The following is an 11929-nucleotide window of genomic DNA, read 5'->3' on the forward strand; positions in this document are numbered from 1 at the left end:
CCTCCAGCTGGATCTTTCCACTGTTTTAACTGGAATGAATTGGATAAGTTATAAGGCAGATGGTAAGATTGGATCTGATGGGATGGAGTTTGGCGAAGTGGAAACTTTTAAGCATTAGGTTTAAGATAGCTAGGGAGTGTTGACCTCTCTTTCCCCCCTGACATTACCCTCACATTTGTTTTTATTCCACCATATCTACCTTGATCTACCTGATTCTTGTTTTCATTTTTTTTCTTTCTCTTTGTGCTGGCTTTCTTTCCTTTTTTTAAAATCCCATGGTATCTCATCATCTCTTCTTGTCTTCCCATTCTACAAACAGAACATGAAATTGAAGCCCGTCTTTTTTAAAAAAAAAAAAAAACTAGTTACAAAAGTAATATATGTTTACTATGTACTTACTACAATTAGAAACTATACATAAACAAAAAAGAGAGCTTGCCCATCAATCCACATGCAAAATTGGTTGAGTACCTTGAAGATTTGTAATAGTATACAGAGAAGAACATTATTTTTCTTAACTATTTAAAAGTGTACTCTGCATCTCAATTAAAAGTCATTTTATCTTTTTCTTTTATTCTTTTTTAAGCAACAAATGAATTAAATTTCCTTTGTTTTATATATGGCCTATTAACCTCAATGGAGAAAGAGGTTCCCCTTGCTTGCTTCAGGACTTACATATTATTATAGTTAGTCCTTAGGTAAATGAAATGAGAAGAGCTTCACATCAGCACTAGTTCTTCCCCACGGAATTTTAATTTCTCCACAACCACTTTACTGAATGTGTATAATTATAAGAATTATTTCATTTTCTTACAACTTTTTCTCTTTATTTTATACTCTCACCCTATTATCTGTCCTTTTTCTTTTTTTTCTTTCTTTCTTTCTTTTTTTGAGACAGGCTTTTACTCTGTTGCCCAGGCTGAAGTGCAGTGGCAGGATCATGGCTTATTGTGCCCTTGACATCTCAATATCAAGCGATCCTCCCACTTCAGCCTCCCCACTAGCTGGGCCTACAGGCTCTTGACACCACACCTGGCTAATTTTTCTATTTTTTTTTTGTAATGATGGTGTTTTGCCATGTTGCTCAGACTGAACTCCTGGGCTCAAACAATCCTCCCCACCTCGGCCTCCCAAAGTGCTAGGATTATAGGCATGAGCCACTGCGCCTGGCTTTTATATTCTTAATATTTCTTGTTTCTTCTATTTATTTTCTTTACTTTAAACTCGTTATAAAGTGGTATGGGTTAATCAAGAGTGATGGAAAGATTAGCTATGTTTTTTTGTGTGTGAGTGAAAGATTTAGAAGTAAGAAAATATAATTATTTTTCTTCCCAAAGTGATGATGTTTACCAAAACACTGGTAACATTATTTTAAATTTCCTAAATTTATAATTCAATTTAGTAAAGTAGGACTTCTGAAATGGATTTTTAGATATATTGGGGAAAAACAATTTAGGATCTAAGGTAAACTTTTTAGGATGTATATATATTTGCATGCCATTCATGGTTGTGTTTATCTGAAAACCTAATACATTTTTATCATAAAAATCTACATAATTGTAAATCATCTCAAGTGAAATGAGAATTAATATAAAGAAATAAACAAATATTGGAAGTTAAAATTTGCAGATTTATTAGGTGTTAAACTGAATTTTCATCTTCTACTCCTATCCTCCCATAAATACTATCTAGAAAATTGTCACCCAACCTATTGTAGAATTAGAAACCTAGTAGTCTTCCTCATCTTCATTTTCTTCATTATCTCCACTACATGAAACATTCCCTTGTAACAAATATAATATTCACAGCACTGTGCAAAAAATGTACATTTTAAATTTCTAGTGTAAAATTTGATTTGTGACTCTGAGCCCCCAGTTTCCTTAGGGCAAAAAATATGGGTGCTTTCAGTTACTTTTCCATTTAAAACAGGTAGTTCGAGGTTCAGCCTTCTGATCATTTTCCCGATATGGAATCTGGGAGCAGCAGGGAACATAAGTAATGTCACGGTGTCAGGATTGGGAGGTGTGCATTTTGGATCCTGATTAAATGTATCAACGTAGGTAATATATTGTGATTGTTTCAAATAGTGGAGATCAGAAATCCTTCCTGGTACAAATTCTGTTCCCCACAGTAACCTCAAAATTGACTTCAAACCTACTGACTTCAAATCTGACTCATGATGTTTCTCCTCTCCCATCCCTTTTCACTGTGTTCTGCTGATCCCCATTCTGTTTCCTCAATGATGGGCCCGCAAAAATGCTGGAAGTTTTCTTCTATTTCCCTCTTTGAGAATCATGAAGCACTCATTGGGATTGTGGTTCTGGGGTTGTTTCCCTCTTTGTGTGTATTTATGTATGAGCCATATACAATCAACCGTTCCCTCAATATCAAGAGGTAGCAATTTTAAGTGTTCTATGTTTTAAACTTTAATGTATAACTTATATCAGTCAATCCTGATAATACCACTATTCTCACTAGTCATCAACATCGTTATCATCATTGTCATCATCATCATGTAACAATTATATAATTGTTAATATTGGCCACAAATCAATCCTAGTTCCTTAAAATCTATTAGTTGAGCCTTATGAAACTGCCCTTTTTGTTGGTTCAGATGGTGAGTAGAAGCAATTTCATATGGTTCAACTTATTATTACTTCAATTTCCTTACAGGCTTACAACCAACACAGTGATTCAGGCCACCATCATCTCACAACTGGAAATCATCACTGTTGCCTTCTAATGGATATTCTTGCTTGCAGTTTAGCCCTCCCCCATCTGCTTGTTATACTTCAGCTAGGTTAAGCTTTATAAAACACAATAGTGTTGAGCTATTCCTCTCTCTAAACTGCTGTCATGGCATCTGATTGACCTTAGTATAAAATCCAAGCTCTGTTAATGTGATTTATAAGTCGCGTAGCCATACATCCCAGTTAGTCTCTGACAGCCCTGGTTTACAACTGCTGCCCCAGCCTAATTAATAGTGGTACTCCCTTTGTTCTCAGAAGTGGACTGGTTTAGATGATGAATTATATGACCACCTTATTTATTAGGTACCTCATGCTCTGGCCTGTGCAGTTCTCTGCAGCCTCATCTCTTACCACTTTTTAAATCATAAAAATGAGCTGTATCCATTCTGAATTTCTTTGGATTTATGGAATATATCACTGTCTCTTTTAGTTCAGAGCCTGTGCCCATAATGTTGCCACTGCCTAAAACATCTCTCTGTTAACCTGACTAATGCATGCCAATTTTCATACTCATTTTTCTTTTTTTTTTTTTTTTTTTGACGAAGTCTTGCTCTGTCACCCAGGCTGGAGTGCAGTGCTGTGATCTCAGCTCACTGCAACCTCCACCTCCCGGGTTCAAGCGATTCTCCTGCCTCAGCCTCTAGAGTAGCTGGGACTACAGGCGTGTGCCACCATGCCCAGCTAATTTTTGTATTTTTAGTAGAGACAGGATTTCACCATGTTGGCCATGTTGGTCTCGATCTCTTGACCTCACAATTCGCCCGCCTGGGGCTCCCAAAGTGCTGGGATTATAGGTGTGAGCCACCGTGCCGGGCCCTCATGCTCCATTTTTATAGTTTCTCCAAGAAGCACTTTCTGATCTCTAGACTAGTTTGAATTTTCCTATTTTCTGTACCCATATTGGCTCTATTCTTCCCCTAATCAAACCCTTTTCCCAATTAACCATGTTTATACCCTAGTTTATGTGCTTCCTTTTAGCATGTACCATTGTTTCTCCAGGGCCTTATAAGTATTTGTTATACAGACACTACATATATATATATATATATATATATATATGTATTATATATGCATGTGTATATATATACATATATATGAGAGTATGTGTGTGCACATGTTGAACAAATTCATGAGACAAAATACAACTTTAGGTTGCTTTTGGACTTTGACATCTGCTCTTGACTTTTTATGTTGAGAAAGGGATGTTGAGAGTATGAAGCACTATAACAAGGGAGAAGAAGAGAAAGAGAGACCAGAAAAGGGCTGATTATTGACTATCAAGAAAGGAACACATAGATAGAAAACAAGTGAGAGGCTTTGAACTGACAATTTGGATGGACAACTACATTCATTTCTGATCATTGATCCTGTCTTTGCACTGTTGCTTGCACTTATCTTAGCAGGGGCACTTAAAAAGCCTGAAACGCATATCTTGCCTGCAATGTACAAACGTATCAGAACATTTTATACAGTAACATAATTTTCAGTATAAGTATAGATAGGAATTATATTTGAATTTGAGTAAGTATTGGACTAAGATTATCTCTCCTTTTTTATTTTTTTGTGGTTTTAAATAATTCTTTTTATTATTATTATTATACTTTAGGTTTTAGGGTACATGTGCACAATGTGCAGGTTTGTTACATATGTATCCATGAAGGGGAACATCACACTCTGGGGACTGTTGTGGGGTGGGGGGAGGGGGGAGCGGGGAGGGACAGCATTAGGAAATATACCTAATGCTAAACGACGAGTTAATGGGTGCAGCAAAACAACATGGCACATGGATACATATCTCTCCTTTTTTAAAAGTTGGTAAGTTATGTTAAACAAAAACAAAACAATTTCTAAAATGATGACTAAAAGTGAGGGTTGTTTAAATCCATTTTATAAGATTTACTTCCAGAAGATGAAAGTGGGAAGCTGAAGTGGCATATCATTTCTAAGCTATTTTTGTAGGTTGAATTGCATCCTTCAAAAAGAAATGTTGAAGTCTTAACCCCAGGTAACTATGAATGTGACCTTATTTGCAAATAGGGTCTTTGCAAATGTAATTAAGTTAAGGTGATGTCATTCTGGTTTAGGGTGGACCCTGATCCAATATGACTGGTATCCTTATAGAAGAGGGGAGGAGATACGGAAATACAGGGAGAAAGCTGTGTAAAGATGGAGGCAGAGATGGTAGTGGTGCATCCACAAGCCAAGCGATGCCAAGGAAAGAAGCATGGACATTTTTTCTTACTGTGTCTAGAAGGAACCAACTAGGCTGACATTTTGGTTTCAGACTTACAGCCTCTTGAACTGTGAAATGAATGTCTGTTGTTTTAAGCCAGCTAGTTTGTGGTCATTTATTATGGCAGTCCTAGAAAACTAAGATAGCTAAATTAGGAAACAAATATAAATATTTTAAAAGGGGAAAATATATCCAATATATTTAATACAGAAAGGATGAAGATATAGATAGTAGAATGATCAGAGGAATAATAATTTTTTCCCCACTGTTCTCAATATCACTGCTAATTCCTATAAGAACACAATTACTCAATCACTAATCTGCTGTAGTAGTCTGATCGATGCTAAGCCATGCTGCAGGAATGAATAAACCCCCAAATCTTAAAAGCTTAGCATTACAGAAGTTTATTTCTCAATGATGCAATGACAAATACAGGTCCTTCTGGTGACTCAGTGTCCCAGTTGTCCTCTGCTTTTGATGTTTCCAACTCAGGAAATGGCTTTTATGGTTGCTATGGCAGAGGAAGAGAGGAATGGGGAGCTGGCACCTAGGTCTTCAGTGCTTCAGCTAGAAAGTCATAGTCATGACTCCGCTCCACATTTTTACAATCTAAAAATAGTCAGATGCCCCTCTTAACTGCAAGGGGCTGAGAAGTGTAGGGAACACAAGAATATTTTTTGAGAGCTACTATCTCTGCTTACATATAACGGCAGAAGAAAATATCCTCCAAAATCTATTAAAATCATACTATGCTCTCAAAGATTCTAGCTACTCCCTTAATTTGATTTTTTATCCCTGTTATAGTTTTTACAAGCTTCTTTTCATATATATATATATATATACACACACACACACATATATATGTATTTATGTGTGATGTATGTATACATAGCTATTACCCAAGTCTTTCCATTAACATGGTGTTATATTTGTCCTTACCAGAACTACTGACTACTGACAACATAAAACTCTTTTCCATCCAAAATCATTCCTATTTAAACATTTATTAGTGTTCAATTCTAATACCATTGAACTGCTCATAAAGGAGAAAGAGGACGAAAAGGAGGAGGAGGAGAAGTTTTCCAGTTAAGTTTTTAGAGTAAAGGAAACATCCTGCCATTTTGATTATTTTGAGTTTCGATTAAATTATCAGTTAATAATTCAAGAAAATATATCCCAGGAAAAAAAATTCCCCTATATAATAAACTAAAGCTTTTTTAACATCCTTCTTAATCCCTCATATGAAAAATTTATACTCCCCTCTTAGTAAGAGCTCAATGTACAGGTAGCTAGGGTGCCCCGCCGCCATCTTCCCTGCTGGATTTGTAGGTCCCGCTCATGCAGAGGGGTTATTTCCCAGCATGTGAATGCTCTATTTGACTCCACTGTAGGCCAACCACCCCTTCTCATCAATCATGTTGCAATTAATCTTTACACAATTACATCTTTTAGAGAAGAGAATTATTTAACCAGAAATAACATCAACAAGCCTTTTACAGAATATACATGCTTAAGTTTCACACCATATTGTTGAGATATTTTAAGTGTTTAAAAAATAGTATGTGAATATATTTCGGTTGTAAAAAATTCAAAGGAAGCTTTATACCCATTAGGATGGCTGCCATAATTTAAAAATGGAAGGTAGAAATTGGTGAGGATGTGAAGGAATTAGAAGCCTTATGCATTGTTGATGGGAATATAAAATGGTGTGACAACCATAGAAAACAGTACGGAGGGTCCTCAAAACATTACAAATAGAATTACAATAGGATCCAACAATTCCACTTCTGGGAATATGCCCCAAATAATTAAAAGCAGGCTTCTGAAAAGATATTTATACATCTCTGTCATAGTAGCATTATTTACAATGGCCAAAAGGTGGGAGAAACCTGGCTGTTGACAGATGAATAGATAAATAAAATGTTGTGCATGTATACGATGGACTATTATTCCGTCCGTAAAAGAGAGGAAATTCTGACACATGCTACTGTATGAATCGACCTTGAGGACATTCTGCTAAATGAAATATACCAGTCACAAAAAGACAAATACTGTTACGATTCTACTTACCTAGAGTAGTCAGAATCATAGAGACAGAAAGCATAATGGTGATTACTAGAGGCTGCAGGGAGAGAGGAATGGGGAGTTATTATTTACTGAGTACTGAGTTTCAGTTTTGCAAGATGAAAAGCATTCTGGATGTGAATGGTGTTGATGGTTGCACAACAATATGAAGGTACTAATACTACTGAACTGTACACTTAAAAATGGTTAAATGATGAATTTTATGTTATGTGTATTTTACGATACTTCAAAATAATTCAAAGTTAACATCCTCACTCCCAGTGCTCTATACAGAGAAAACCAATGTCTTTATTCTTTAGTTCTGCATTTACATAGACACAAATTCTCACGTAGCAACATATGGTTTGTTCTTTGATTCATTTTGTTTTTCACATAAATGCTATCTTAATGCATATCTTGTTCTGCATGTTCAACAATGTCTCAGTCTTGCTATGAGAAACAGAGCAGGGAAACTTCCTGGGCCTAAACTGAATAGGCCATTTTATTCTCTTCTCTGCCACATTCTTTGTGGTTCTGTCTCCACTGGATTGGGACTCTCCATTGGTCCTTCACCAATGAGCCATTCTGACAGAATATTTCACCAGATCTAGAATTTCTACATAGTACTTCTAACATTTCAATATTTCTTTGCCCCAAATTTTCCATTCTATTTGAAAATTGTGTGCCTTTTTTCTTTTTCTTTTTATCACCTACATGGGAAGGTAGAGTGTTGGCCTTCAAAGGTGAAATTTCATCTTTCCACAACTCTCAGTTTTCCTAGTTTTGAGTCTGTTCTTAACTTCTTTAAAAAAAAACCTCTTTGGTCATGGTGGCAATAGAGGTTAGAGTATGAATACCAACTCCTTTCGTTTAGGCCTCTGTTCTTTAGATATGGTCATTTTACCGCTTCAAGGATCAGAACATATCATATCCCAAATTTATAATCCCCAGAGGTAACTCAGATATGTATAATTCTTTAATAATAATCTGACTTATTCTCAATATTTAAAGTGAACCCAAGGTGAAGAGTTGGAAAGAAAATTTTTAAAACTCTAATGCTTTAGTAGGCTCTCAAACCGCTGGCAGCTCAAATTTTCTGTTTCTTTGGCAACATATAAAAATCCAGAATAACGGGTAAATATTCCATAGCTAACTATTATTTAATGCTAATATTATGTCTTGGTTAATGGAAGATACCACCATACTTTGAATATTTATGCTCCTTTTTTATATTGGTAATCCTCCTTCTGAGACAAATTCAGGAAATCCGACCTTTCTCCTCAGTCCTTTTGAAATAAAGACCACTTTTCCAGTTGGAATATCTAATGTAGTGTTAAAGCTCAGAGTTAAAAAGATGCTTTACTATTCATCAGATATAATGTTGTGGTATTATTGGTAAGGTTGTGAAACCAATTCCAGTACACTTCAGCTCTGCTAACAAAGATGAAATAGAGAATAAAGTAGGTGTATGCTGAATCTTATTAAGATTGACATCTAGTTTGAATACATTCATCCTCTAAGGTATAGTTTTGGGTATAAACCATCGAGCAAGCACGAAATAGTGAAGCTGAGAGCTGCCAAACATAAAGATCTGGTGGATTCTAAAGGACTGAGAATGATCAATGGCTACTGAAATGAAGTGTGAAATGGTATCCATAGCTGGTATTTGTCTTTAACTGATAAAATGGCTAAAGCATTTCCTGGTCAACACACCACTCTCCCTCCTCTCTTCTCATTCCTTTAGAACAGTGGCCTTCAAACTCTTTTCTTGATAAGAAATGCACTTAAATTGGAGAATATCACTCTTTCTAACACATACACACATAATAAAATGTCATGAGATGTCTTAAAGAAATACTTAGACATTTTACATTCAGTGTACTCCAATATTTCTATTTTATATTCTTTTTTAAATACTGGTTTTGACCTATTAAATGGACTTCAAGAAATTTGCAGTCTCATCTAGGCACATAGATTTAAATATTACTTCTATGTTAGTGACCTCTTCTGAGTAAGCTCCATCTCTAACTTTCTATCCCCTTTGGATATCCTTACTCGCATATTCCTTCCAGAACTTACAACTTAACATGGCTTAAACTTAACAGCTAAACATTCTCCCTCTGAAGTATCCCATTCTTTCCACAGTCCTCACCCAACTCCATCAAGTTATTTTCCTCCTATTTCTAAATTTCTGCTGAGGGTCCCATCAGTCTTCCAGGTATAAACCATTAGATTCCTACTAGATCCCTATCTTTCTTCCCATTATTATATCAATGAGCAAGGTTTTGATTCTATTTCTTTTTTTGTCACAATTAATTTTTATTAATAGAAAATAAGCACTTATTCCAGTTTCGAAGTTGTTATACTTAAGTTGCTAATTTTAAAAAAATGAATTTTAAATAATCACTTAAAAATAAAAATGAATGCTTTAAAAAAAAAAAAAGAAATAAAAAAAAAGAAAATCTAAGCTGATTAGCAACTCAGCAAGTCTCAGATACAAAAAATGTACAAAAATCACAAATTTTACACAAAACAGACAAACAAGAGCAAATAGATGAACCATTCACAATTGCTTAAAGAAAAAATACCTAGGAATCCAACTTACAAGGATGTGAAGGACCTCTTCAAGAAACTACAACACTGCTCAATGAAATAAAAGAATACAAACAAATGGAAGAACATTCCATGCTCTTGGTTGGAAGAATCAATATCGTGAAAATGGCCATACTGCCCAAGGTAATTTATAGATTCAATGCCATCCCCATCAAGCTACCAATGACTTTCTTCACAGAATTGGAAAAAAACTACTTTAAAGTTCATATGGAACCAAAAAAGAGCCCGCATCGCCAAGTCAATCCTAAGCCAAAAGAACAAAGCTGGAGGCATCATGCTACCTGACTTTAAACTATACTACAAGGCTACAGTAACCAAAACAGCATGGTACTGGTACCACAACAGAGACATAGATCAATGGAACAGAACAGAGCCCTCAGAAATGATGCCACATAGCTACAACTATCTGATCTTTGACAAACCTGACAAAAACAAGAAATGGGGAAAGGATTCCCTATTTCATAAATGGTGCTGGGAAAACTGGCTAGCCATATGTAGAAAGCTGAAACTGGATCCCTTCCTTACACCTTATACAAAAATTAATTCAAGATGGATTAAAGACTTATATGTTAGACCTAAAACCATTAAAATCCTACAAGAAAACCTAGGCAATACCATTCAGGACATAGGCGTGGGCAAGGACTTCATGTCTAAAACACCAAAAGCAATGGCAACAAAAGCCAAAATCGACAAATGGGATCTCATTAAACTAAAGAGCTTCTGCACAGCAAAAGAAACTATCATCAGAATTAACAGGCAACCTACAGAATGGGAGAAAATTTTTGCAACCTACTCATCTGACAAAGGGCTAATATCCAGAATCTATAATGAACTCAAACAAATTTACAAGAAAAAAACAAACAACCCCATCAAAAAGTGGGCAGAGGACATGAACAGACACTTCTCAAAAGAAGACATTTATGCAGCCAGAAAACACATGAAGAAATGCTCATCATCACTGGCCATCAGAGAAATGCAAATCAAAACCACAGTGAGATACCATCTCACACCAGTTAGAATGGCCATCATTAAAAAATCAGGAAACAACAGGTGCTGGAGAGGATGTGGAGAAATAGGAACACTTTTACACTGTTGGTGGGACTGTAAACTAGTTCAACCATTGTGGAAGTCAGTGTGGCGATTCCTCAGGGATCTCGAACTAGAAATACCATTTGACCCAGCCATCCCATTACTGGGTATATACCCAAAGGACTATAAATCATGCTGCTATAAAGACACATGCACACGTATGTTTATTGCGGCACTATTCACAATAGCAAAGAGTTGGAACCAACCCAAATGTCCAACAACGATAGACTGGATTAAGAAAATGTGGCACATATACACCATGGAATACTATGCAGCCATAAAAAATGATGAGTTCGTGTCCTTTGTAGGGACATGGATGAAACTGGAAAACATCATTCTCAGTAAACTATCGCAAGGACAAAAAACCAAACACCGCATGTTCTCACTCATAGGTGGGAATTGAACAATGAGAACTCATGGACACAGGAAGGTGAACATCACACTCCGGGGACTGTTGTGGGGTGGGGGGAGGGGGGAGGGACAGCATTAGGAGATACACCTAATGCTAATGACGAGTTAATGGTGCAGGAAATCAACATGGCACATGGATACATATGTAACAAACCTGCACATTGTGCACATGTACCCTAAAACCCTAAAGTATAATAAAAAAAAAAAAAAAAAAAAAAAAAAAAAAAAAAAAAAGTAATCAGCACTGTTTGCTCATAGGTCTTCCAGAATTTGTTCTTAAAGTTTCTGGGACTTTCCTCTCTGTAAAGTACAGGAAATACTGAGCTACATTGGAAAGCCTCTCTGGGACAGGCAATGGGGAGTTAAGCAGTCATCATAAAGGAATCAGCGTACATTCAGCATAGTGACTTGGACTACACAGCAATTCCTTCTCCTCTACGGTAGCTCAAGAGAGACATACTTCTAAGCACAGAGGTATGAGGAGTCTCAGACTGTTATTTGCTGTTAGAATTGGTCTCCCCATCTAATAACAGTAAATCTCTGGCACAGATGCTATTGGTCCTTAATGTCCTGTGATTTTAGGAAATAGTTTGGATTTAGTTTAATTTATTCAGAAATCAAACATGTTTCATTAGGTTCACTACTCTGGCAGAGTAAGTGTATGCTGGTTTAGTATCTTTATTTTATATATATATATATATATATATATAATGTGTAGGTAAATCATAGTCTTAAATCATACTTAGAATACTATATTATTTAAACCAAT

At 35.9% G+C, this 11929-nt stretch overlaps 1 protein-coding gene across 1 annotated transcript in view; it reads left to right on the top strand.

Moving 5' to 3' along the window:
• Positions 1-11929, top strand: part of LAMA2 (laminin subunit alpha 2) — a 630974-nt gene that overhangs the window by 27844 nt on the left and 591201 nt on the right. The gene's annotated exons all lie outside the window — the stretch shown is intronic.

The sequence above is a fragment of the Nomascus leucogenys genome, chromosome 3, assembly GCF_006542625.1.
Source record: "Nomascus leucogenys isolate Asia chromosome 3, Asia_NLE_v1, whole genome shotgun sequence".
In the NCBI taxonomy this organism is placed as follows: Eukaryota; Metazoa; Chordata; class Mammalia; order Primates; family Hylobatidae; genus Nomascus; species Nomascus leucogenys.